General features: G+C 37.9%; 1 pseudogene; it reads left to right on the top strand.

The window, feature by feature from the left end:
* Positions 1-658: 658 nt before the first annotated feature.
* LOC129624818 (polypeptide N-acetylgalactosaminyltransferase 11-like) lies at positions 659-27,142 on the top strand (annotated as a pseudogene).

Below are 27,142 nucleotides of genomic sequence, written 5' to 3'. Positions count from 1 at the left end.
CATTAGATACAGGTAGGATTCATCCCTATTTTGACAACTAAGATTTATCAGTAATCATGTGTGGATGTGAGAGTTGGACTATAAAGAAAGATGAGCACCAAAGAATTGATGCCTTTGAACTGTGGTGTTGGAGAAGACTCTTTAGAGTCCCTTGGACTGCAAGGAGATCTAACCAGTCCATTCTAAAGGAAATCAGTCCTGAATATTCATTGGAAGGACTGATGCTGAAGCTGAAACTCCAATACTTTGGCCACGTGATGCGAACAACTGACATTTAAAAAGACCCCCAATGCTGGGAAAGATTGAAGGGCAGGGGGAGAAAGGGACGACAGAGGATAAGATGGTTGGATGGCATCACTGACTCGATGGACATGAGTTTGAGTTGGTGATGGAGAGGGAAGCCTGGTGTGCTACAGTCCATGGGGTCACAAAGAGTCGGACATGACTGAGGACTGAACTGAAAAGAACTGAACTGAAAGATTGTCTCTAGACATTGTTAACTGCATCAGGGGTAAAATCAATTTAAGAACCACTAGTTTAGATTAGAACCAATGGACTTTCTGTCTTCTATATAAAGTGGTGTAGAATCATCTCTGTCAGCTTCTTTGCTCTAAATATAACTATAAAATGCATTAATAACTTAATAGATGAACAATGGATGACTCTGAAATGTAGTAAGAAGAAGGGAGATTTATTAGAAAGCTCAGGAGTGGGAGAACAATACAGCAGCATAACTTTTACAAAATTTCATCCAACAGAAGAAGAAAACCCAAGTCCATGCTTCCTGACCTCTGATCGAGAAACTGAAGCTGGGCCAGGTAAGCGCATTCCTTGCTAGTACCCAAGGAAAGTCCTCCCAACACGACCAGATTATCCTTATTAAACCAGCATGGAGGATCATTGACCCATATGTCACACTAAAAATAAAGGACCAGTGGAAGAGCTCCCCTTCTGTAATAGACCTGAAGCTCCTGCATTCCACCTACTTTGTGACATTGCAAAGCCACAAAGGAGGATCTTGCACAACAAATTCTGACTCAGTATTAAAATGGAGATGACAGGGAATCTAATTTGTGAATTTGAGGACAGACCAGTAAAATTTACCTAATCTGAACAATCTATAGAAAATAAACTAGAAAACAACAACAGCAGCAAAGCCTCAGAGCCAGGATCATAGAAGGAGAGGTGAAATAATGTAGGGCTGAAAGAGCATGCAAAGAAATTATGGCTGAAAATCTCCCAAATGTGTTGAAAGACAAAAATCAACGTAGTCAAGAGGCTGCTAAAATTTTAATAGGATAAACTCAAAGAAATCCAAAACAAGACACATCTTAATTAAACTTCTGAAAACAAAAGACAACACAAAACATTTTGAAAGCAATCAGAGAAAAACAACACTTTATATATGGGGAGCTCCTATTCAAATAGCTGCATATTTCTCATCAGAAATCAAGGAGACCATGAGGAAGTACTACAACATTTTTCAAGTGCTGAAAGGACTCTCAACAGTAATTATATACCTGAAAAGCAATTTTTTTAGATAAGAGACCAAGCTTATATAAGGTTAAGGAAAAGTCTTCACATATAAAGAAAATCATAAAACAATGAAAGAATTTCAGAGCATCGGGAAGGAAGAGAGAACAATAACATACCATATGTTACAAAAATGTTTAAAAGATAGCAGTTAAAATGTTTCCAAGATGACTAATATATCACAAATAAATACCAAGACTGTTTTTAATACTTTTATGGAACTATCCATCTTTGTGTCCCAGCCTTTGCAGATCTGAAGTAAAAGCAAGAAATAAAGCTAGTTATAATGCAGGAAGAGGTACAATTTCTTTTGTGAATTCTCAGTGAGCCCTGCTTTTCTTTTCCTCCCGTAATTAGAGGTTCTTGCTCCCTCTCCAGCTTCTTTTAATCCTTTCTGTCCTCTTACAACCACTAGCTTCCCATTTTCATGAAAAACTGCAAGTTCCTTCCTTGAACATCAGTCCCCATACAGCTATGAGTTATTTCTCTAACTACGGAGAAGGCAATGGCAACCCACTCCAGTACTCTTGCCTGGAAAACCCCATGGACGGAGGAGCCTGGTCGGCTGCAGTCCATGGGGTCGCTAAGAGTCGGACACGACTGAGCGACTTCACTTTCCCTTTTCACTTTCATGCATTGGAGAAGGAAATGGCAACCCACTCCAGTGTTCTTGCCTGGAGAATCCCAGGGACTGGGGAGCCTGGTGGGCTGCCGTCTATGGGGTTGCACAGAGCCAGACACGACTGAAGTGACTTAGCAGCAGCAGTAGCAGGACTCCCTCTCATAGGCAAATGTTATTGAACATTTTCATTTCAATTGATGTCTCCATTTCATCACATCTCACAATCCACTGCAGTGTAGATTCTTTCCCAGTCATTTCACCAAAGCTATATGTATAAGATTACAGTAGATCTCTTGGTTATGAAACTCATGGAACACTCGAGTGACTTTACCTTACTCAAACATCTGTATGCATTTGATATTGCTGACCCATTTCTACTTTATGAAGTGCTTTTGCCTTTGGTTCCCATATGGGGATATTCTGTGACAGAACTTTTACCTCTGCTTACTTTGCTGTTGGTTTGCAAATGAGCCCCCAAAAATAGAGGACAAAAAGAGACTGAGGAAAAAGGCATATCACTCCAAATTGGTAGGTGGCAGGTATAATAAGCAAGGGAACTCACATAGGAAGCTTGTTTTTGAGCAGCCACAAGACAAGTAGATCTCTACAGCCATCCACCAAATCTTCAAAAAGTTTATATGGAGGTGTTCACTAGGTTCAGTCACATATACCATCCAGGTGTTCTCAACAGGTGTTCCCAGCAACACATTGTCACCTCAAGGCTGTGTCTTTGCAGGGAAAAGCCAAGTGTAAAGAACATTCCAAGGATGGAGAGTGTGTGAAGAACCTCAAATTGCCCAAGTCCAGCTCTCAGGTCACCTGCAGTCTTGTTTTTTCAAGGACCTCCTCCAACACTTGTAATTCCTAATGTTACTTCAGTTCAATACAAGTTTTTTCTCTTCTCTTTCTGGATAATTTACCGAGACATTATCAACTGATGGTGGAGTTATCAACAAACTCATTTTCTACACTATCCTTATCCCAAGCAAAACCTCTCACCAGATTTATTCCTTCAGTTCAGTTCAGCTCAGTCGCTCAGTTGTGTCCAACTCTTTGCGACCCCATGAATCACAGCACGCCAGGCCTCTCTGTCCATCACCAACTCCCAGAGTTCACTCAAACTCATGTCCATTGAGTCAATGATGCCATCAAGCCATCTCATCCTCTGTTGTCCCCTTCTCCTCCTGCCCCCAATCCCTCCCAGCATCAGGGTCTTTTCCAATGAGTCAACTCTTCTTATTTTTGGAATAAAATCACATAGATTCAACTACCTAAACAGAAACCTGTAAGTAATATTTGGCTTGTGTTTCTCCTTCTCTATTCGATTAAAAAGTTCTGTGGCTTCAACCTTGATACTTTGGAAATAGGATTCTCCATGTCCTCCAAACCATCCCCACAGATCAGGACATTATCTCTTGCCTGAATTTCAGCAAAAATCTCTTCTCCAAGCTGTCTTCATCTATGTTTGACCTCGTCTTCTTATTCATTAGGTTCTTCTTACCCTACAGAGTCAATGCTGTCCCAAAACATAAATAGGATCATGCCATTTCTTTGCATTATGCCCTCAAGACATAATAAATAATAAATAAAATAAACTTTGCATGGTATTCAACACTTATTAGTAATTATACTCCACTTATATCCACAGTATTTTCTGTTATCTCTCCCCATGCTTAACAGTTATGAAATTCTTTTATAAAGTGAAAAAAGCAATATTTACATCAATTTTATAATCCCATACTGCTTTTAGATCCTGGATGCCTCATACTTAGTTTTACTCTCAAACAGTAGTATAGCATATACTCTGTTTAGAACAACACTTTCTCCCCATCAGAAAGTGGTTAATTTTCAGTTGTGAAGACATGTACTCTATGAATTCTTTCTCATCTACTATTTTATTCTGGTTAATTTTTATTCTGTCCTTTTATTCTGGTTAATTTTCAGTTGCGAAGACATGTACTCTATGAATTCTTTCTCATCTACTATTTTCTTTGTGTCCTCATGGCACTCCACCCTTTCTGCTTCACCAGTCTTAGTTCATAACAGTGAGAGTAGGAACTACCTTATTATTTGTACCTGTCTTCCTATCAATCTTTCTACAGCTCTTTGAAGAGGGACATTGTCTACATTGTATGATATTGTCTCTCAGTCCTTATATTATTTGACACTTGGTAAATTGTGGACATTGATGTTTTTCAGGAATAAATGAAAGATGACAATTCTAGAGCCATAAAGGAAGCTGCAGTGAGAGAAAGAAAATGGGCTTCTTATTTTTATGGGATGTTGATGACAAAATGATAACCAACTAAACAGTATCATCACAGTTTTGTGAGCGAATATAATCTAGGTGATGTCCAAATTCATTATTACAAAGCCAGATAGTCAACAAAGTATGTGTTTATTGTTATTGAATAAATAAAGTGACTTGTTTCCCTGATTTATTTGAGTACCCCTCTTGATATTCACAAAACCTCATCATTAAGACCAAAGAGGGGAGCAGGTGAAACCCAGAGCCTCAGGGAATCCACACACTACTTATTACCTTTTAGAATGCCTTTATTATATCACCAAATAATTCCTATATGACCCTTTCATTAATATTTTCTGAAAGTGTACATTGATGGTAAAATTACAAGTAGTATAAATTCTATGGCCATTATAAGTGATAAATTTTGTTTGGTATTTCATTTACTTGGTCTATTAACCATTATGAGATTATGAAATTGATGTAAATGCTGTTTTTTTTTTCATTTAAAAGCAGGAGATTAGTTGTTTAAAAATAAATATCTTTTCCAACATAATAGAAGTTATCAAAATTATTAAATCAAGATAATATAAAAATCAAATTGTGTTGGTATTTAAGGGTCGAGTTTCAACCTATCTGGCCAATGAAATATAAAAGAGACTGTTCATGATACATTTCAAGTACACAGAGAAGTACAGAAAATAATACAGAAAGAATACTGAAAATGGTGGCTAAAACCTGGCTTCTAATCATAGTAATGTGACTTGGGCATTTGAGGAACTAAAAGGCCATTTAATCTTCATCTAATACTTGAAATTTTCTATATCAAAGAAGTAGGATTTAAACTTGAAAACCACTAAAGAAAGAGGATTTCCTCGCTCATGCTCGGAAAAGAAAAGCTTTTTTTTAATATACTTTTTTACTTATAATGAAGTGGTATTTGACTTCTTAAACATGTATCTATTAATAACAATCCTTTGAATGCATAACAAGGGTTAAATCCTAGTCTATAAGAAGTTTCTCTCTTCTACTCTTCCATCCTCCTCCCCTTCCAACCATGCATTCATATCACACCAAATCATTCTGTTTCCTAAGTGTAGGGTTTAAGTTGAGTTGCCATTTAAGTGAATAACAGGGTGCTGTCTCTCATCTGCCACTCCCTTCCAGGAGAGAGAATGTTAATTTGAAATCTGTCTCACTAGGGTATTTTTCAGACTTTCACTGAGTCAGACAGCTCATGAGAAAGTGGAATCAATTGCTGTGAACATAATAGGAACCATAGCAAGTCATGGGTCTTCAGGTGCATAGCTGCAGAGGTGTATTGCAAAGCCAATGCCTTCCAATATCTTCGTGTCTGCAGGGATGAACTTAGTTTCTGGTGAGATCAGAAAGTGGTATTTCATATTTTGCATATCTGCATTGACTCTGACTGCAGATATAGTCTGAGTGAACTGAATTCAAGAACATTCTAATGGATTAGGATTTCTACTCTGACATCAATCCTAGGCACTTCCTGCTGCCTGTATACAGCCATCTTTCTCCTGTGCCAACTCCCAAGTCTTCAGCTGCTCTCAAAATGTAAGGGATGGGGCTACTGAGGCCTCCATTAACTGATAGATCAAAAATCTCTCTCTCACACATGCCCTTTTCCCTATCTCCTTCTGAGTTTTAGCCTTTTCTCTTTTTAGAAACTCATATATGAGTGTGTGAGACATCCAGTAAACTCAAGCTATATACTCATTGTCAAGGGCAAACATTCACCATATGCAAATTTAAGAAAGTTACTTAATTTCTCTTCTACTTCAGCTTTATTATCAATAAAATAAGAATAATAGCTTACTTTCATAGTTGCTATAAGATTAAAAGGCATAGTTGTAAAATATTTAAAATATTACATGACACAAAATATGTGCCTTGATCCTGATGTCTTCAGCGTACCTGCAACAGTCCATAAACTTCCCCGTTTTTATCCTGATCACAAAAGAAACTTTGATGCTACCCACACAGCAAAGGTGTGAGACCTGAATCTTCAGATGGACACCTGAGTCCATTCTGGGAGTCCTGGTCTTGCCTTCCAGTTATTGGGTGACTGAGCTGTTCCTCTTTTCTTGTTATCTTCCTGGTTTGGGCACCAGAAGTCTGGGCATCAGAGCATCTCTTCAGTCTCAGGGAGACTGGGATGGTTAGTAAACCAATACTTTACCTACCGCCCCTTCTAGTTTCCTGAACCCACTCACATCCTCATTTCAATGATCTGTAGGGACTCAAAATTAGTTTAGATTAGAGGACAGCCATCTGGTATCTTAACGGCCAGTGCAGAGAAAAGACTCAAGGTTAACCTCACAGAGGGCATACTGCTACATTCACAAACGTCCTTCACACATTGGCATAGAGCTCTCAGCCCCTCCCTCCCATTGTGCATTCAATGGTTTCAGTGTTGGTTTCTGATGACCACTGTTTCTTCCTTAATTATTGCATTCTGTGCTTTTAATCGGAGAAGGCAATGGCACCCCACTCCAGTACTCTTGCCTGGAGAATCCCAGGGACGGCAGAGACTGGTGGGCTGCCATCTATGGGGTCACGCAGAGTTGGACACGACTGAAGTGACTTAGCAGCAGCAGCTTTTAATAACCTATTCTAAAAATGAACTTCTGATTTTTTTTTTTAGTGAGCTTGTCCCCCTTTTGAACAATGAGGCTAGAGTTGGGTGTAGCCTCATGTTGACGCCTCTGTGGTTTCTAGCAGAGCTTATTAACTTAAGCTGCTGAAACTCAAAGTGTCTTGAAAAGTATACAAGCCACATACTTGAACTCAGAGCAACTAGATTTCTTTTTTAATCTTTTTACTTACATTAAGCTCCAATTTCTTCTTCTCAGCATTCATTTTACCCTTCCTAGTTGCGAGTTCATTTTTGTAAGAAATTGATAATTACCAATATTACTGGGTGCCTATTACAGGCTAACATCTATGATCAGCACCTCCTTTAATACTCAAAGTGACTCAGTGATAGATAACATCCACAGTTTCAAACTGGGAGGGAAATATTCAGATGAGGATAGGTACATTCCCTAGGATTATGCAGTTGGAAATTTGAATTTAGGTTTTTCAGACCTCAAAGCATCTGTTCATTCTTAACCACTAATAGAAGAAAAATGTAATTGAGCCATTTCTGCCCTGTAAATATTGGGCCATGTATTTGATGGTTACATCTTGCATTCTTATTAATTTGACAGAATACCCATTTGGCAGCATGCTTCCATAATTATTTTGAAAAGGTTTATGTACAAGTTTAAGTGTATCAACTTTGAAGCAACTTTTTAATCTTTCAGAATTCCTTATTTAATTACATCCTAATTCGAGGTCGTTTGACTCTTGAAAAGGTTGCTACATAAATATTCAGATAGCTTAAGTATTAATACACTTATCTATATATGTACAAATATCATAAATACCTATAGATTCATCAGAATACATGCATTTTAAATGCATTTAAGACCATTTATATTTTATGTAAATAAAAAACCCTGATCAACATACATTGAGTCACACTAAAATTAAGAAGTATAGACCAAAGAAAACATAACTTTAGGTATAAAAGAGTCATTATCAATATTTTTTCTGTTTAATAATGCAAATCATGGGGATCAAGACTTCCAGAAATGGTTTGAATATAAAGTGACTTTTTAAAATTCCCAAAATTTCTTATACAAATTTCTCCTAAATCTTGTCCTGTTAACTGAAATTTAGCCTAATCAAGCCCAAACAGCTGAGCACCTTCTGCTGGAACAGAAGTTGGAGAGAGAGTCACCAAAGGTAAGTGAAGCTGATGAGAACCAAGCCAATAGCTCATCCTGAAATGGGAATGCCAGCCAGTCTACAGAGTGGACACGTGTGGAGAGCATTAGGGTACTCCTTCCCATCAGGAGTGAGTTTCTCTCCTTTACCTGTCAGCCCTTCTCAATTCTGAGTTTCGTTTACATGTGATTCACATCTTTGACTTTATGCATCTTCTTTGTCATGTCCTAAAATTCTGTAACTGATTTCCTCTTTTCACCAATAAAACATTTGATGTGTCCACTGCTTGGACTATGAAGAACCTTTATTTACTCACAATGTACTTGCCTTCCCCCATATTGATAATTATTTTAAAATCTTAAAAAAATATTTTCCAGTATCCAAGAGTCAAACCTTTTTGCACAAGTAATAATCCCCCCCCCAACACAGTCCTGTTTACAAATACGTGATACCCTTCTGTCCTCTTTAAGCACTCTCTTCATCTAGGCCCTGCCTCAGTGCACCATTCTTTTATTCTGTCTTATCTATAGACAAGTTATAAAAGGAGCTTTCTTCACTGCATCACTATCCTTTTTTTTTTTTTTGCTTATTTATTGTTATTAATGTCTATTTGATGGAATGGGTCATTTAGAATTATGGTGGATGATTTATTGGGGTGTATACTGGGTACTGCCATTAATGGTAAATATTCTGTTCTACAATTGCATTTTCCAAGTGCTACCACTACTGTGGCAAGCAGCATCAACCTCAACTAATAGGAAATGAATGAATAAATATAGTGATTTCCCCAAAAGCTATTTCCCAACTTAAATTTGGACATCTTATGATGTCCAAATTGTGTCTGCCTTTTTTGAGAAACGATGTCTATAATTTTTTCCCCAAAATGATAGTTTTGACCTGCTAACAGGCAAGATTCAAGTTTGATTTGGTTTTGTTGTTGTTGTTGTTATTTATATTCTGCTAAAATTCTTAAATGAACTGAGTTCTCTGTACCACAGATAATTCGGAGTGGCATACCTTACTTCCCAATGACACAGTTAAAACAGTAACATGGAATAACATGGGCAGAATAAACTTACTCATTGAGTTTACTTACTTTCAGAATGCTTGCTTTAGTTCTGTCAAAACAAACAAAAGACCTCTCAAAATGGAAATATCTTGTCTTTTCTTAAATATTTTCCTGCTTTCATGAACTTGATTTATTTATGTCTGGTTGACCATCACTTTGGATTCAGTTCAGTCGCTCAGTCGTGTCCGACACTTTGCGACCCCATGAATCGCAGCACGCCAGGCCTCCTTGTCCATCACCAACTCCCGAAGTCCACCCAAACTAATGTGCATCAAGTCGGTGATGCCATCCAGCCATCTCATCCTCTGTACTTTGGATTACTTTAACTTAATTCTCTTACCTAAGAAATAAGGAACCCCAAAGTATTATGTCCATCACTTCACAATGTGTGGCTAAAATAAGAAAACTTGTTTAAAAAATCCTGTCATCATACTCATATTTATATGGAAATAAGCTATGTTTTGAACTTGTGTTATATTCAGTGTTCCATCTATGAGAGGTCGATACATCTCAATGTTTTTTGAATTTAAGTGTTCCATGTGTAATATTTTCCTCCGGGTGTCAGAGCAAGTGACCAGGAACTAGGTGGCTTTAAACAACAGAAATGTATTCTTTCACAGTCTGGGGGGCCAGAAACCCAAACTCTAAGGAAGAAACTGTTTCTTGCTTCTCTCCTAGCTTTGGGTGATTTCCAGAAGTCTTTACTGTGCTTTGGTTTGTAGATACAACACTCTGATCTCTGCCTCCCATCTTCATATAGCCTTCTTCCCTGTATGTCTTCATGTGACCTTTATATTAGGACTTCAGGCACTGGATTTAGGGTCTGCTCTAATCTGATATTGGACTGCCTAGGGCTTCCCAGGTGGCACAGTTCTAAAGAATCCACCTGCCAATGCAGGGGACACGGGTTTGATCTTTGATCCACGAAGATCCCACATGCCGGAGGGAACTAAGCCCGAGGGCTGCAACTCCTGAGGCCACATTCTAGAGCCCACGCTCCACAGAGGAACCACCAGAAAGAAAAGCCTACACACAGCAGCTAGAGAGAAGGCCCCTAGAGAAAGCCCATGCAACAACAACAGCCAAAAATTAAAAAAGAATTAATTTTATAAAAGAGCTAACACTTTGTTTGCCATCCTCTGTTACATTTCCCCTGACACAGCTAATTAAAATGCATATTAAAATGGACTTTGTATATTAAAATGGAATCTCCAACAGCCTGGGGAAAAGACATGTGATGTGACACATTTCATGAATGAGACAATGGCATTATTCCTTTAAGACACTGAGGCTGGAATTTTTCTTTCCCACTCAACCATCATGATTGTGGTACAAAAAGTTAGTACTGGATCAATGGAGGTCTCTTAACAGCAACTGAAAATATTCAGCACTGGCTTTGAGGCTGGGTATTTTTGTAGCAAGGTTTTTTTTTTGTTGTTTGTTTGTTTGTTTTAAATTAGAACCTATAAGGACGGTGATGCAATGAAGAGGTGAAAAACCAACGCTAGTAGCCTGAATTTGTTCCTGTTGGTTGAACTTGCCAGGATAATGCAACAAAGATGAGCTCAGAAAAGAACTGTTTTGGAAGCAGAACTTAAGGAAAATAGAGAGAATACAGAGTGAAATGACTGTCTGAGTTGGAAGTTTAATTTGTACTCATCTCCACTTAATATACAGAACTGACAAAGCAGCTGAATAAAAATGGCCGATTAAAATTCATGCTTAAAGACCAGTATCAGAGTATAGTTATTACAACAATTTTAAAAACTCTTAATGGGTATCATTTTCCCAGAAAATTCTTTCAGTTAGAAAAATATGGTTTAGGAAAAAGAAAAAAAAAATGTTATCTCTCTCTTATGAAAGCATGATAGGCTTAAAGTTAGCCACATTAAATCTAGGGAAAGAGGCATAGTTCCAGAAGATTGGTGTGTCTGTTGACACCTGAGACTCAGAAGAATCTAGTAAATAAATTAACTTTTTGAGAAACTGTATGAATCAACAAACCATGGACAGACTTAAAAGTTTGACCACCAAATTCTATGGACAGGAAACAGGCAGAGATGATCAGCTAAAACAAAATTCATATAATACCAATAAAATACCTAAGCTTTCTGAGGTAAGGTAAAAATTAAATTACCCTAAGAAATTATCAATCAATTTTAGCTATAAATAAAAATGTATCACTGTCTTTTCCAATAAGAAAATGCATAGTATTTTCTGATAGTTACTAATAATCTCCAATTTATATATATTTTTCTACCTATGCTTCCTTGTAACTGGAAAAGCAATTAAGATAATAAGGGGCATAGAATCAAACCTCTGCTGAAATTTAAATCTTTTGTGTTTTTGGATCACTTGCTACAAGATACAGTATGGGAGAAGCTTCAAATGTCTTTCAAGATGCATATTTAGGAGAAATTTATGAAAGGAATTTTTATTCCAATGTTTTATTAACTGAAGATTAAAGCAGTGTTTTCCATTTTCTAGTTAATGTTTTCTACTATAAAACATTGCTTCTCTTCAAAGCATGCTCTTATTTTAGCAGCAGGTACAATAGAATATTTCAGGCAGGGACATTTACGTAAACATACCCACAACACAAACTTGAATATGTCTTTTCATGTTGCTAAGTCTGACTGAATCAGGCTGTGACTCACTCTTCCTCACAGCAGTAGACATAGTAAGAAAACAGAAGACAAAAACACAAAGCTTTAGATCGTATTGTAAATAAAATCAGGTAAATCCGATCTTACAACAATGCATACCAAAGACGCAGTGCCAGCTACTCTAGTAAGAGAAAGCAATTCGTAATAAAACAGAAGCCATGAAAGAAACAAACCTCAAAGAAATTTAAAAAAAAATATGGTTTATTGTTTAAATAAAAAAAAATCTGTTCAGACTGCATTTTTGGATGTTCAGAAAACAAGTGAACTAAACACGTGATATGTTCTCTTGTCAAAACAGTGGTATGAAATCCATCACTATTGAATGGGCACCTTGTGTCTGCGACTGCACTTCCGTGAGACTAATAACTGTGAAGAGCGCCTTCTGACATGATTTTAAGCTAGAATGTGTGATGCCATTGTTACGTCAATTATGAGTAGCTTATAAAGCAACAAATTACTTAGCCATAGGCATGGAAACACATTTGAAAAGCGTGTTCAAGAGTTTAAAATATGCTTAAAAATGGATCCAGAAAAAATTCAGAACAAGTTTCAAGTGTCTGCAGAACTGAAAAGCAGACTATGTTTAAAATTCCTTACATTTTAAAAGATATTCCTAATGTGTTTTACCTATAAAAGTAAATATATTTCAATATAAAGTTACACATTATATATATTAATATCATGTGCCTTACCTTAATGTCTCTTTTTATTCAGTTTTTGTCACATAATAATGAAATTGCAAAATTGCTCATACATTAAAAAAATAGAATCAGAGATTATATATATATAATATATATGAATGTATATATACTATACACACACATATATATATATGTATATGTATATATTTTAGATTCTTTACCATTGTAGGTTATTGCAAAATACTGAGTGTAGTTGCCTGTGCTATACAGTAGGTCGCATGTTTGGCATCTATTTATATATGTGAGTGTATACATTTTAAACCCAAACTCTTAATTTATCACTTCCCTCCTCCTTTCTCCTTTGGTAGCCTTAAATTTGTTTTCTATGTCTGTCAGTCTATTTCTCTTTTGTAAATAAATTCAATTGTATCTTTTATTTTTTAGATTCCTTATATAAGCGATATCATATGATATTTGTCTTTTTCTGACTTACTCCATTTAGTATAATAATCTCTAGGCCCATTCATGTTGCTTTAAATGGCATTATTTTATTCCTTTTAATGTCTGGATAATATTCTGTTATGTATATATAGCCCGTCATTTTTATCCATTCATTTGTTCATGGACATTTAGATTGCTTGCCAGCATGTCTTGGTTGTTGTAAATAATGCAGATATGAACACTAGGGTACATGCATCTTTTCAACTTATAGTTTTCTCCATACACATGCCCCGGAGTGGGATCTCTGGATCATATGGTAATTATTTTTAGTATTTCAGAGAATCTCCCTACCATTCTCCATGTTGACTGTGAAGAAGCACAAGCTGGAATCAAGACTGCCGGGAGAAATATCAATAACTTCAGATATGCAGATGACACCACCCTTATGGCAGTAAGTGAAGGGGAACGAAAAAGCCTCTTGATGAAAGTAAAAGAGGGGACTTCCCTGGTGGTCCAGTGGCTAAGACTGTGCACTCCCAATGCAGGGGGCCTGGGTTCGATCCCTGGACAAGGAGCTAGATCCCACATGCAGCAACTAAGACCCAGTGAAGCCAAATTAAAATAAATAAATGATTAGAAAAAAAAAAAAAAGAAAGAAAGTAAAAGAGGACAGTGAAAAAGTTGGCTTAAAGCTCAACATTCATAAAACTAAGATCATGGCATCTGGTCCCATCACTTCATGGGAAATAGATGGGAAACAGTGGAAAAGGTATCAGACTTTATTTTTTGGGGCTCCAGAATCACTGCAGATGTGATTTCATGGTGACTGCAGCCATGAAATTAAAAGATGCTTACTCCTTGGAAGAAAAGTTATGACCAACCTAGATAGCATATTCAAAAGCAGAGACATTACTTTGCCAACAAAGGTCCATCTAATCAAGGCTACGGTTTTTCCAGTGGTCATGTATGGATGTGAGAGTTGGACTGTGAAGAAAGCTGAGCTCTGAAGAATTGATGCTTTTGAACCGTGGTGTTGGAGAAGACTCTTGAGAGTCCCTTGGACTGCAAGGAGATCCAACCAGTCCATTCTGAAGGAGATCTGTCCTGGGATTTCTTTGGAAGGAAATGATGCTCAAGCTGAAACTCCAGGACTTTGGGCACCTCATGCGAAGAGTTGACTCATTGGAAAAGACTCTGATGTTGGGAGGGGTTGGGGGCAGGAGGAGAAGGTGACGACAGAGGATGAGATGGCTGGATGACATCACCGACTTGATGCACATGAGTTGAGCGAACACCAGGAGTTGTTGATGGACAGGGAGTTTTGCTTTGTTTTGTTTTGCAAAACATGAAAGTGAAAAGTGAAAGTGAAGTTGCTCAGTCGTGTCCGATGGTAAAGCTGCATGACATGCCTAGGTTTGCTCACTTCAGGGATTTGGACTCAGCACTTTCATGCACTGGAGAAGGAAATGGAAACCCACTCCAGTGTTCTTACCTGGAGAATCCCAGGGACGGGGGAACCTGGTGGGCTGCCGTCTCTGGGATCACACAGAGTCGGACATGACTGAAGCGACATAGTAGCAACAGTAGCAGCAGCAGCATATCGAGGGAGAAGGCAATGGCAACCCACTCCAGTACTTTTGCCTGGAAAATCCTATGAATGGAGGAGCCTGGTGGGCTGCAGTCCATGGGGTCGCTGGGAGTCAGAAACAACTGAGCTTTTCACTTTCACTTTTCACTTTCATGCATCGGAGAAGGAAATGGCAACCCACTCCAGTGATCTTGCCTGGAGAATCCCTGGGACGAGGAGCCTGATAGGCTGCCATCTCTGGGGTCGCACAGAGTGGGACACGACTGAAGCAACTTAGCAGCAGCAGCAGCAAAAGCAGCAGCATATCCAGGGTAAAGAACAGAATTAGATCAAGAATGATCACATATCTACTTGATCAACTAGGTGCAGTGACATGGGGAGAGTGAGCAGGCATGTGAGGAAAACCTGATTTTTGGTTTGGACATACTGAGTTGAGGTGTCCGTGGGACTTATCAGTGGACATGTTCTGTGAACAGTTGGATATCTGGGTCTGAGGCTCAAAGGGAGATATTGGTGAAATAGAGTTGGAGGGGGAAATTGATCAGAGAAACAATTCAAAGATTAATGAAAGTAACTAAAATAATAAGTGGGGCTTCCCTGGTGGTTCAGTAGTTTTTTAAAAAAAAAACACAATACGCCTGCCAATGCAGTTCACAAATATCGGAAGGGTCAGAAAGATCCCCTGGAGAAGGAAATGGCAACCCACTCCAGTATTCTTGCCTGGGAAATGCCATGGCCAGAGGAGCCTAGCAGGCTACAGACTATGGGGTCACAAAAGAGTTGGACATGACTTAGCAACTAAACAACAACAAAAATAATGAAGGGAAAGGAGTAGTGATGAGGATTCAGATGACAGGAGGCATTTAAGAGCTATTAATGATGTGAAATATGCAGGATGTTATTGGAGAGAGAAACATTTCTAGAGGGAGAGGGGAAATACTGCCTTTTATCTTTGAAGAGATTTGAGCATACATGTACACTTGGAGAAAAGAGCCAATAAAGAGGAACAAATTAAAAACAAAGCTGAGTGCAATCCATGAGAATTAAGGGACTCAGATACAGAAAATAGGTTTGTTGTAGAGAATAATTATGAACCAATGAGACATCCTTGATACCAAAATGATTTCTTAAACTAAGACGTAGCAAGGATTTGCTAACTGACATAATATAAATAAAAGATGGCAAGCACCCTCAAGAAGATTGTATCTTCATGTGCAAAATAAAAAACCATCCCATTTTTCTCTTTAGCTGTGTTTAGTTGGAACCTTTAGCAGCATCATTTAATGGCAGAGATGAGGGGTGATATTGTGAGGGTTGGAAAAAAAATTGCAACAGGGAAAAATGCTTAAATAGTATAAATGCCTGTATAAATCTTTCTAATAGCTCTTCTAAAAGCTAGACTGGATGTGTTTTATCACATATTCCTGGGCAACTAGCGGGTTTAACACCAGCAGTAGAGCTGGACTGCCCTTGGTACTCAGAACTTTATTTGGGAAATTTACAGAGATCACCAGGGGCATGGAAGTGGGGCTCACGTGCTAGTTTCAAACATCTCCTGTGAAGAAAGAGAAGGAAAATATTTAGGTGAAAATTAGGACACGTTTGAAGGTGTGGGATTTCAGAATGAGAAAGAGGGGTGGGATCTGATGGTGTCTAATTTCTCTATAAGGCAAGAGCTAAGGTTAATTGCTGAGAATAAGGGAGGCAGGGTGTGAATAATAAGGTTGGTGAATTCTTAAAGTAGCTCATGAGGGTCAAAAAAAGTTGACATAGTGAACTTTGCAGAGCAATTGTTGAAGACCTTTTAATAATTCCTTACTGTATTTTGTCAGGACTGTAGAAGCACAGGAAACTATACTCAATATTTTGTAATAATCTCTAAGGGAAAAATTCAAAAAATATAGGAATGTGTATTTGTAACTGAATCATTCTGCTGTACACCTGAAACTGCACATTTAAATCAACTATACTTCAACTTAAAAAAAGTGAAAAAATATAATAAATTCTTAGAAGAAACATAGTTGTTGTTTGCTAATACAGTATTGATCAAGGCTTTTGGGCATTTACATAATCGTTCAGAGGTAACAGCTCAGGAAATGATTAAGAAAAATGCAGGGCTTCCCTGGTGGTACAGTGGATAAGAATCCACCTGCCAATGCAGGGGCCATGGGTTCAATCCCTGATCTGGGAAGTTTCCACACACTGCTGAGCAGCTGAGTCCATGCACAACTCTGAGGCCATGCCCAGAGCCCACAAGCTCCTGAAGCTCACACACCTAGAGCCAGTGCTCCACAGCAAGAGGCTCCACCACAGGAAGAGGCCCACTGACCACAAAGGAGGGTAGCCCTGCTCGTGGCAACTAGCGAAAGCCCGTGCAGAGCAACGGAGACCCGGTACAACCAAAAATAAATACATCATTAAAAAGTAAAATGCAGTTTTATTATCTGTTGTTTTGGCTCTTTTCCTTTGTATCTCTCCTTTAAAAATGTTTTCTTTATTTTTTCACTAAATGTTCACTTTTGTTTTTTGATGTTTTCCCGAATTTTAATTTTCAGCAAGCAGATGCTTTTTTACCCCTTGTAGATTCTACTCTTATTATATTTAAATTTACATATTTGCCATTTAAAACATCAAACAATACTTCCAGTCCTGTATGGGAAAGCAGTTATCTTCTAGCCTTACCATCCCTACCCTTAGTCCCTTGACAATCAAATATTTCACCTGTTTTAACCGTTGCTTCTGGTATTAACCTATTTAAAGCTGAGACATTAACTTTGCACTTGTAATGTTGCAGGTCAGGATTTAACTCTCTTGAGCCTAGCACTCACAAGTTCATCCCCACCCCTCATCCCCCTGACATAAATCTATGGCATTATTGGTTGCATTAACTTTTAAAAAATTAATTTATTTTTTTAATTGAAGGATAGTTGCTTTACAGAATTTTGCTCTTTTCTGCCTTAGGTATACATATATCCCCTCCCTTTTGAACCTCCCTCCCAGCTCCTGCACCATCTCACCCCTCTAGGTTGATACAGAGCCCCTGTTTTATTTAGAATTTATAATATGTTGGCTAGGTAACTATTTTTCAGATCATAAAAAGCCTTTTTTCCTTGTCCAACTTTTTTTTTTTCATTAATGCATTAATAACTGCCTACCTACTTCCATGGCTGAGTTTTCTACCTACCCTTGCACTAACTCAGCACCAAATTTCTGGTAGCAGCATACATTTCCTCTCAATATGGTAAGTCACCTAGGAATTTGTGTGTGTGTGTGTGTGTGTGTGTGTGTGAAAGTCACTCAGTCGTGTCTGACTCTGTAACCCCCATGGACTGTAGCCCACCAGGCTCCTCTGTCCATGGGATTTTCCAGGCAAGAACGCTGGAGTGGGTTGCCATTTCCTTCTCTAGGGGATCTTCCCAACGCAGGGATCAAATCCAGATCTCCAGCATTGCAGGAAGACTCTACCATTTGAGCCACCAGGGAAGCCCCATCTAGGAATTTACTAGTTTTATTTGCATACTTTCATTCTCCTTGTACTTTCCATCTTTCTCTCATGATATATTTTATGCTTTATATCTCTGACAGCTCTCATTTGGAATTTCTTTCATAGTCAGCTCAAAGACTCGGACTCTTTCCTGTTAGCTATTTTATTTTTTTTTAATGAGTTTTTTTTTTAATGTAGATCATTTTAAAAATCCTTATTGAACTTGTTACAATATTCTTTCTGTTTCATGTTTTGGTTTTTTTGTTTGTTTGTTTGTTTTGGCTGTGAGTCATATATGATCTTAGCTCCCCATCCAGAGGTTGAACTCACACTCCCTGCAATGGAAGGTGAAGAGGTAACTGCTGGACCACTAGGGGAGTCCCTAGCAATTCTATTTTGGATGCTATCAATTACACCTTCTTTTGGAACATAAGCTATAGCTGTAATGAGGCAAAAATTGCACTGGACAAATTTGAACAGGCAAGGAAGACTTAATTCATGGCTATTAAAACAGGGGAGTAAGAGCAGAACTCTGAGTTCAATGCTGCTGAAACCAAAGGATGGCAAGTTTTTAAGAGATGGGATGCAGGAAACATAGGCCATCTGTGTTTGTTATTGGCTTTTCCAAAATAAAGTAATTTCTCATACTTTTAATACAGGAGGTAGTTTTGCAACTTGGAGGATGATGCCTGCCAAAGTTAGGCTCTAACTCTGCCAAGGAAATAGGAGATAAGACCATGATCTTCCTTGGTGATGGCATTACAAAAGGATGGCTCCCAAGTCCCAGAAAAAGATATTCCTGATTTATAAATCTGCCCAGGTCTTTTAGAAAGATTTACATCCCAAAGGAGCAGATAAATAGTTTATAATTCTAAGCCTTCTAAAGTAAATGCTCAAAGAAAAGGAAGGCAGGGACCTGGAGTTAGGAAGAAGCTTGTCTGAGTTTTAGTGCTGCCAAGGGGAATGTTAAGGTCTTCTAGGTCAGCTGCCTTAGGAAGGTACTTGGCTGGTCTTTTGAAATATTTTCAAAACTTTTTTGAAATATTATGTTTCTCACACTTGAGTAACTGTTCATTTTGATAAAGAATTTTAGATTGACAGTCATCTTTCCTCATATTTTAAAAGGCATTGTTCCAGTACCTTCTAGCTGCAATGCAGGAACTAAAAAATTGGATGCTATTCTTATTTTGGATTCTTAATATAGTCACACATTTTTTTCTCTCTGTAAGATCATAGTCTTTTTCCTCCTATAATTCTGAAATTTTATTAAAATATATTTTTGAATACAGACTCATTTATTATTATCCTTAATGACATCACATTATCTCTAATTGAAAATTATAGTGAATTAACCAAGCCTGGGCTACTTATGAAAGGACAGAGAAAAGATCATCAGTTTTTATAAATTAAGTTTTTTAAAAATAAAAATAATTACTATACTGTATTGGTAGGAGTAACTTAAATTGTTGTTGTGGTGGTTGAAATAGGTATAATTCTAGTGAGTGAAAAAAAAAATGCAAGCCCATCATGAGTAAAAAAGTTACTACTTGAAAATCAATATAAAAAAAAAGAAAATCAATAATGACTCTGCAGATCTATTAGCATATTATTAGCTAGACTAAAGTCATATTAAGAGAAGTATATTCAATATTCTATGATAAATCATAACAGAAAAAATATTTTCAAAAATAATGCTTATATATGTATAACTGAATCACTTTGTTGTATAGCAAAAATTAATGCAACACTGAAAATGAACTATACTTCAATACAAAACTGATAAAAAAGACAAGAAGGCTGATTTAACAGTTATTGCAACATGAGCAGTGCCACCAATTTGATTCATTTATGCTCACATCACTTTTAGATATTTCCTATGAGTCCATTGTTTTCAATGTAGAAATTCAACATGAAGGCAAAATTTGGTTTCTAGACATGAACTATCAGGAAGCAAATTTTAAAATTCCTTCCTGTCTACTCCTCTGGTGATCATTCTGCTCTTGCGTACAAAATCACATACAGCATTCTGGGTTTTACTCTTGACTCTGGCAGAAGAGTTGAGGAGATCACTCATCACGCATTGCCCGCCTGGTGAAAGCTGACTGCGTGACATCATTCTCTCCACGGCTGGGGAGGGCAACACCTCGCTTGTCACAGGCTATTGAAAATCATCAGCTTTCATCAGTGGATCCTGACAATGCAGAGGAATGATTCACCTGAAGGGAGCAGAGGGCATAGCACTTCAAAAGTGATCTCTAAAGACTGATTATTTCTTGTCCTTGACACCCTGCCAAGGGCTAGATACATCGAACATTTGGGATGTAATGGAGCCACAAATCACCGGTTGCCTAGAGTCTCCCTGGGCCTACCAGAGGATAGCATGCTTGACTTTAGTTCAGTTTTTATTACATGCTGTGAACTTTTGACGGCTCTGATATGCCTTGTCATTGATTTGTCAAGATTGGACTCTGACAAGGTGTCTGACCTGATGGAAATCAAGAATGCTCTACTGGATCTTGTAGAAATAATGGGAAAACTTCTGTCACAGGACCCTGGGCAATGGGATACATTTCATTATGATGCCACTGAAACAACAGAGAGAGTTATTCTAAGAGCATTTTAGTTAGAGTGAAGGGGTTTACCTTGGATTGAAAAATATATAATTTAATCATATATTATAAAAATTCAAAAGACATAAAGGCACACATTATACATTTTGTTAAGGGCTAAATTGTGTGGCAGAAATTTGTGCATCCAATACCTATTGCTAAGTAACATTTTGTTGTTTTACTGCAGTTGATGTAAATGATTTTTTTGGTACAAAAGAGAAATCACAAAAGACTTGTTATCAACAGAGAGATAAGCTCTGCTTTTGTTATTCCAGTATTCAAAGGGCTCATTCGATAATATTTGAAAATCTTTTATGACTGACTCATGAAACTCAGTTTCAGACAAGACAGTCTCGCTCCTAAGAATACTATCGATGATCGTGGTTTACCCTGTGGAGAAAGGATTGTGGATCAAAATGTTTTTTTCTTCTTCAAAGATATTTCCTACTCAGAAAAACTAGTAAACAGGAAGATAAGGGTATTATTTTAGCCACCCTAAATCCTAATCAAAGTAGCAGAGTGCTGGTGGAAAGGAGTAGCCCCAAAGCATGCAGCAGGTTGATTTTATAATTTTTTTCAATAGGAGAGTGCCCACTTGTAGATTAAAAGATGCAGTCCAGCACTACCTGGAAAAGTCGATATTTTGAAGAAGTTAAGAAAACAATCACCTTTAGCCCATGGGTTTAGGAATATTGCAAAGCAAATAAACACAATCTTTCATGCAAAGAGTCCTTTAAAGGTAGGAAGAAAAAACTATGGGGCATAAAATGCCATTTTCTTCAAAACTTATCCCTTTCCTCATGTTTCTCTGTCCTACATGTGAAATATTATCAGTGAATTACAAAACAGAGCCCAACAGTAGTTAAAGTGGTAAAAACAGATTTTGTCCAACCCAGGAGTGTCGCATGTAAAGACGAGTCTTAGCTCTCAGTCTTGGGTTGTCTGTCAAAGCGACACTGAGCCACAAGTGTTGCTACTTGGTTCTGTGATGAAGCTCTGTTGGCCCTGTTCAAGATGAGGAACAGAGTCACAGCACACCAGCACGTCATCTGCATGACATTATCTCTGTGGATGATGATAGTGGCTTCGATGATTTGAAGGGAGAGCTAGATGAGTATGTTCAAAAATACCTCTCTGGAAACATTAAAGTACAAAGAAATGTAAGTGTTAGGGGTTGGTTGGAGAAAGAATGTTTGGAGCAGTCGGTGGTCCAGGAGTTCTGGTGTTTCTGGACAGTCATTGTGAGTTGAATGTAATGTGGCTGCAACCCTTGCTGGTGATCATCCAGGAGGATCAGCAGAGCATGGCTTGCCCCGCAAGTGATGCTATCAGTGTGGACACACTTACCTAGAGTTCACTGTCTCCTATAGGACAGGAAGGATTCAGCTAGTGGATGCACTTCATATGGGATCCCATTCCTCTTTCTGAGCTAGGAAGACCAGAAGACTAACAAAATCATCTACACCAATAACGTCACTTGCAATGGCTGGAGGGTTGTTTGCCTTGAACAGACAATATTCCACGGACTTGGACAGGGTGGCAGTAGCATGGATGTTGGGGGAGGAGAGTATTTGGATACATAATTTAGGATCTGAGTGTGTGGAGGTAAGTTTTTCATCATCCTTTGTTCTGGAGTAGGAGATGTCTTTTGAAAAAGGTGATCATATGGATTTCCTAAAGGCCAGGACTTTAGGACGCATAACTCTCGTGTTGGTGATTACTTGGCTAAGTAAATACAAGGAGTATTATTTTTCCTTCAGACCTGATCTGAGGACCAACAACTAGGGAAGTAATGAGTGTGCAGAACTGAGGAAACACCTGAGTTGTAAATTATTTAAAGGACACCTGGATAATATATACCCATAAATACAGATATCAACACAAGGACAATTTGAATGTGGACACAGTCAGTTAAGAAATTGGTGTGAGAAGAACCAGTTAAGAAACTGTTGCTTAGCCCAGGGTATTACTGGTGAATTTGAGGTTCTTGCTTCATTGGAAAGAATTGGGAAACAAAACAATAGGTAAGAAGTAGATTTATCGAGAGAGAAACACACCTCACAGACAGAATGTATACCATCTCAGAAGGTGAGAGCTTTGAAAGATGGTGTGGTTAGGTTTTGGGGGCTGAGTAAAATCATAGGCTAATTAGTGGGAGGATTATTCCCATTATTTTTGGGGAAGGGGTGGGTATTTCCAGGAATATGACCTCCAGTCACTTTCTGGCCTTTTATGGTTAGACTTAGAACTGTCATGGCACTGGTGGGTATATCATTTAGCATGTTAATGCATGACGATGAGCATATAATGAGGCTCGGGGTCTACTGGAAGCTGAATACACCACCATTTGGAGCTCGTTGGTTCTAACCAAGTCTTTGCCGTATCCTATGGCCATGCCATTCTTTTAAACATTGTGCCCTCCTGTTTTAAGAGCAGAACCAAAGGATATCAGAAGAGACCTGGGAAGGGTATGATCTAAAGCAAGATTTGATTACTTCACAGTGTGTGCTGGAATTTGTAGTTTGGAAAGTAGGATATAAGTGCAACTGCCTTAAAAACAAATAAACATTTATGGCTTCATACTCATAAGTGATCTACTTATTGTGCAACAAAGTTTGCCATATATTAGGAATTCAAAGATGAACAAGACTAAGCTGTTTCCCTAAAGAACGTATAGTATACCAAGGGAGATAAAGAGATAATCATGCTGCTGATCAATTCAGTCAATAGAAGCTAAAGTGAAGAGGGAGAGGAATTAAAGGTGACTCCCAAAAGATGGGAGTAAATGTTGATTTCACCAAAAGTAGCAAGATTATGTAGAAGAGCACAGCTGGCAAGGAAGGTGATAAATTGGAAAACTGAAAGACAAAGTACAAATTTTGTGGAGCATTTAAAACATTTTTTTGTGAAGAAATGAATATATTACTATCTAGAATAGTAATGGCTCAGATGTTAAAAGAAATCTGCCTGCAACGTAGGACACTTGGGTTCAATCCCTAGATGGGGAATATCCACTGGAGAAGGAAATGGCAAACCACACCAGTATTCTTCCCTGGAGAATTCCATAAACAGAGGAGTCTGGTGGGCTACAGTCCATGGGGTCGCAAAGAGTCAGACCCAGCTGAGTGACTAACACTTAGAGGAGTATTACATCAATAGGCTTACACCTATAGACAATATCAAAGCTGAATATAAAGACCTCTCTGTCCTCCTAATCTGGTAGGAAGACTTTACACTACAAGATCAAATGAAATAAGAATGCACACTTTGTATAAATTTGCAGTGTAATGAGAAATTGATTTAGAAAGCATTATGTGTGGCTGTGACTAAGTCATTTCATTTTGGTTCCCAATTTGGCTCCTAATTTGCAGTAAAATTAGAGAATAAAATTAAGAACTTTTTCCAATGCTAACATGTATTTTGAATGAGTTCCATTTCTTTATGTTTTCTTTTCCACCTCTGTCTCCACCAAACTTTGAGAATATTCTTCTAACAAACAATAGATAAAGCAAGGTGAACATAATGAGGATTTTTTTTAATGTCAATTTGTCATGAATTGCTCACTGATGGTTAATGCTACACTGGAAAAAGGTAGTCATTAAACAATTTTAAAAGTTACTCCTATTCTAAGCTGGAAAAACCATCTTATTTCCATTTCCGCTACAACTCGGTGGCATTTGTTCTCTTAGAAATCCAAAGGACAGACCCCTGGAAGCCCCACTGATCATTGTGTTGGAATCTTCTGTACCTTCCCTTGTCAAGGTGGGTCGAGTTTGGTTTTCTGCATAAAAACTGTAGTCAGTTTCTACCATGTGGAATAGTATTAAGTGATGATAATAGAATACTTAGCCTTACACAGAGTGCATGCTAAATTGCTTCAGTCATGTCTGACTCTTTGTGACCCTATGAACTGTAGTCCGCCAGGCTCCTCTGTCCACGGGATTCTCCAGGCAAAAATACTGAGTGAGTTGCTATGTCCTTGTCTAGGGAATCTTCCCAACCCAGGGATCGAACCTGCATCTCTTGTGTCTCCTCTGCTGGCTGGCAGGTTCTTTACCACTAGTGCCACCTGGGAAACTCCCACACACAGAGTAGGTGATAGTAATTATTTTTAATTCAAATTATTGGCTTATGCCAAAAGTTAAGATTTATTTTAGCAGTGTTCAGCATGTGGTTCTGTGTTAAAGAATGCCAAAGAACCTCTGAATGTTGATCACATAACTTTGGATTTGAACAACAAATACGCTAAGATTGAATAAGAACATTAGGTAAACATAAATCAGAAATACAGCATGTTCTTTAACATCATTGATCATATTTTAAAAATGCAATAGCATGGGTCACTGACTGTAACTGTGTTTTAAATTAACATGACTGTCATCCTCTAATGACATAACACCATAATATTATGTTTCCTCATTGCCAATTCAGAAAAATGTGTTGTGGCATGGGTATGGCAGTAGATTATGCTAAAAAATATGGACTAAATCAGATTTGAAAACAAGGAAAGTAAAGCTGAATACAGGTGAAGGTTTTGAGTGTGATGGAGGAACATCTCTGAATGTTAAATATTAAGAACTGTGCAGAAAACTGCTTCCCAAGGGAAACAAAAAACTCAGTTTCATGGGCAAATTAAAATTAGAATCAAAAGTCTCTAAAAGACACACACACTTATATTTGTGTTTAGCAAAGGCAAGTAGACTACTAGTTAACTTAGCAGATCTTTTACGGCTGTATATGTCTTGCTTCCTTTGTTTCCATAAATACTTACAATCATTATTTCTGGACCAAGACTGATATTTTGCATTTAAATTCAGATACTCTATTACCTTATCTCCTCTAAACCTAAAGTAAGTACAGACACTGTATATTTCTGAATAATTTACCACATTGAGAAGCTGCACAAGTATAAATAACAGATTTAAAACCACAATTGACAGAGAGGGCATTCTGCAATAACAGGATTCAGAGTCCAGAATTTTAAAGAGTTTTATTCAATTCTAAAAAGCCTGTTTTTCTTCTTTTTTTCCGAGTTAAGTAAAATTATTTAAACAAAGCTCTTTTCTTTGTTTTGAATATTGCCAACATTAATTAAGCTCTTATGCACTGAGGCACTAGCCCACTAAAATCTTTATATATTTTATACCATCCTCAGCATTCTTATAAGATAGATACATGATTTCCATATTAAATATTAAGGAATTGAGGCATAGGTGATATGTAAGTAATGTGTCCAAGTTTATATAGCTAACAAATAATAGAATAACTTAACAAATAATAGAATCAAGATTGGAAATTTTGACTCCAAAGCCATTTTGGAGTCACTTTGACTCCACTCATGCACTTCTCCAAAAACTTATAATCGGTTCTTAACTGTTTCAAATATTAAGTATATACTTTAGATAAAATATAGTTTTCTCCAAAATGATACTAGATCTTCATAAACGATAATCATAGGTATCAGAAAGCTCTGGTGAGTATAAATTAATTTCAGAATAATAATTTATAACACGAAAAATAGCAAAGAAAAGGGTTGCGATTGATGTGCACCATGGACTTAGTGCCAAAGTGGAAATGTCTTTTCCCACTGATGAAGACTCTCCTTGACCAAACGTCAGGCTACCTTCAGCCCTCTTCTGGACTAGACCTTGACTATGTCCCCACGTCTCTGGGCCTGCATAGTGCAATGTTCCAAGAATGGTGGTGGTGGTGTAGTTGCTAAGTCATATCCTATTCTTGCAACCCCATGGACTATAGCCCACCAGGCTCCTCTGTCCATGGGATTCTCCAGGCAAGAATACTGGAATGGGTTGCCATTTCCTTCTCCAGGAAGGAATTACAACCTGGGAATCAAACCCTGGTCTCCTCAATTGCAGGAAGGTTCTTTATAGACTGAGCTACATTTTAGTCTAGAGAGAATCCCTTACTTTTGACATCTGCTCAAATTCCTCGTCTTCCACCATCCCCCAGGTGATATTTGAATACCTTGACCTGCCCTTAATGCCTCTTTAAAAATCCTCCATGCATAAAGCAACCATTTCCACTCCCTGACTATAAATCCCCACTTGTTATTGTATTGAATTTGATACTGAGGTCTCTATTCCCCTGTCACATTACATTCAACTCACAATGACTGTCCAGAAACACCAGAACTCCTGGACCACCGACTGCTCCAAACATTCTTTCTCCAACCAACCCCTAACACTTACATTTCTTTGTACTTTAATGTTTCCAGAGAGGTATTTTTGAACATACTCATCTAGCTCTCCCTTCAAATCATCGAAGCCACTATCATCATCCACAGAGATGATGTCATGCAGATGACGTGCTGGTGTGCTGTGACTCTGTTCCTCATCTTGAACAGGGCCAACAGAGCTTCATCACAGAACCAAGTAGCAACACTTGTGGCTCAGTGTCGCTTTGACAGACAACCCAAGACTGAGAGCTAA

Source organism: Bubalus kerabau, chromosome 12 (genome assembly GCF_029407905.1).
Source record: "Bubalus kerabau isolate K-KA32 ecotype Philippines breed swamp buffalo chromosome 12, PCC_UOA_SB_1v2, whole genome shotgun sequence".
Lineage (NCBI taxonomy): Eukaryota > Metazoa > Chordata > Mammalia > Artiodactyla > Bovidae > Bubalus > Bubalus kerabau.
The sequence above is the reverse complement of the archived record's forward strand: the minus strand, read 5'-3'. Positions and strand labels throughout refer to the sequence as shown.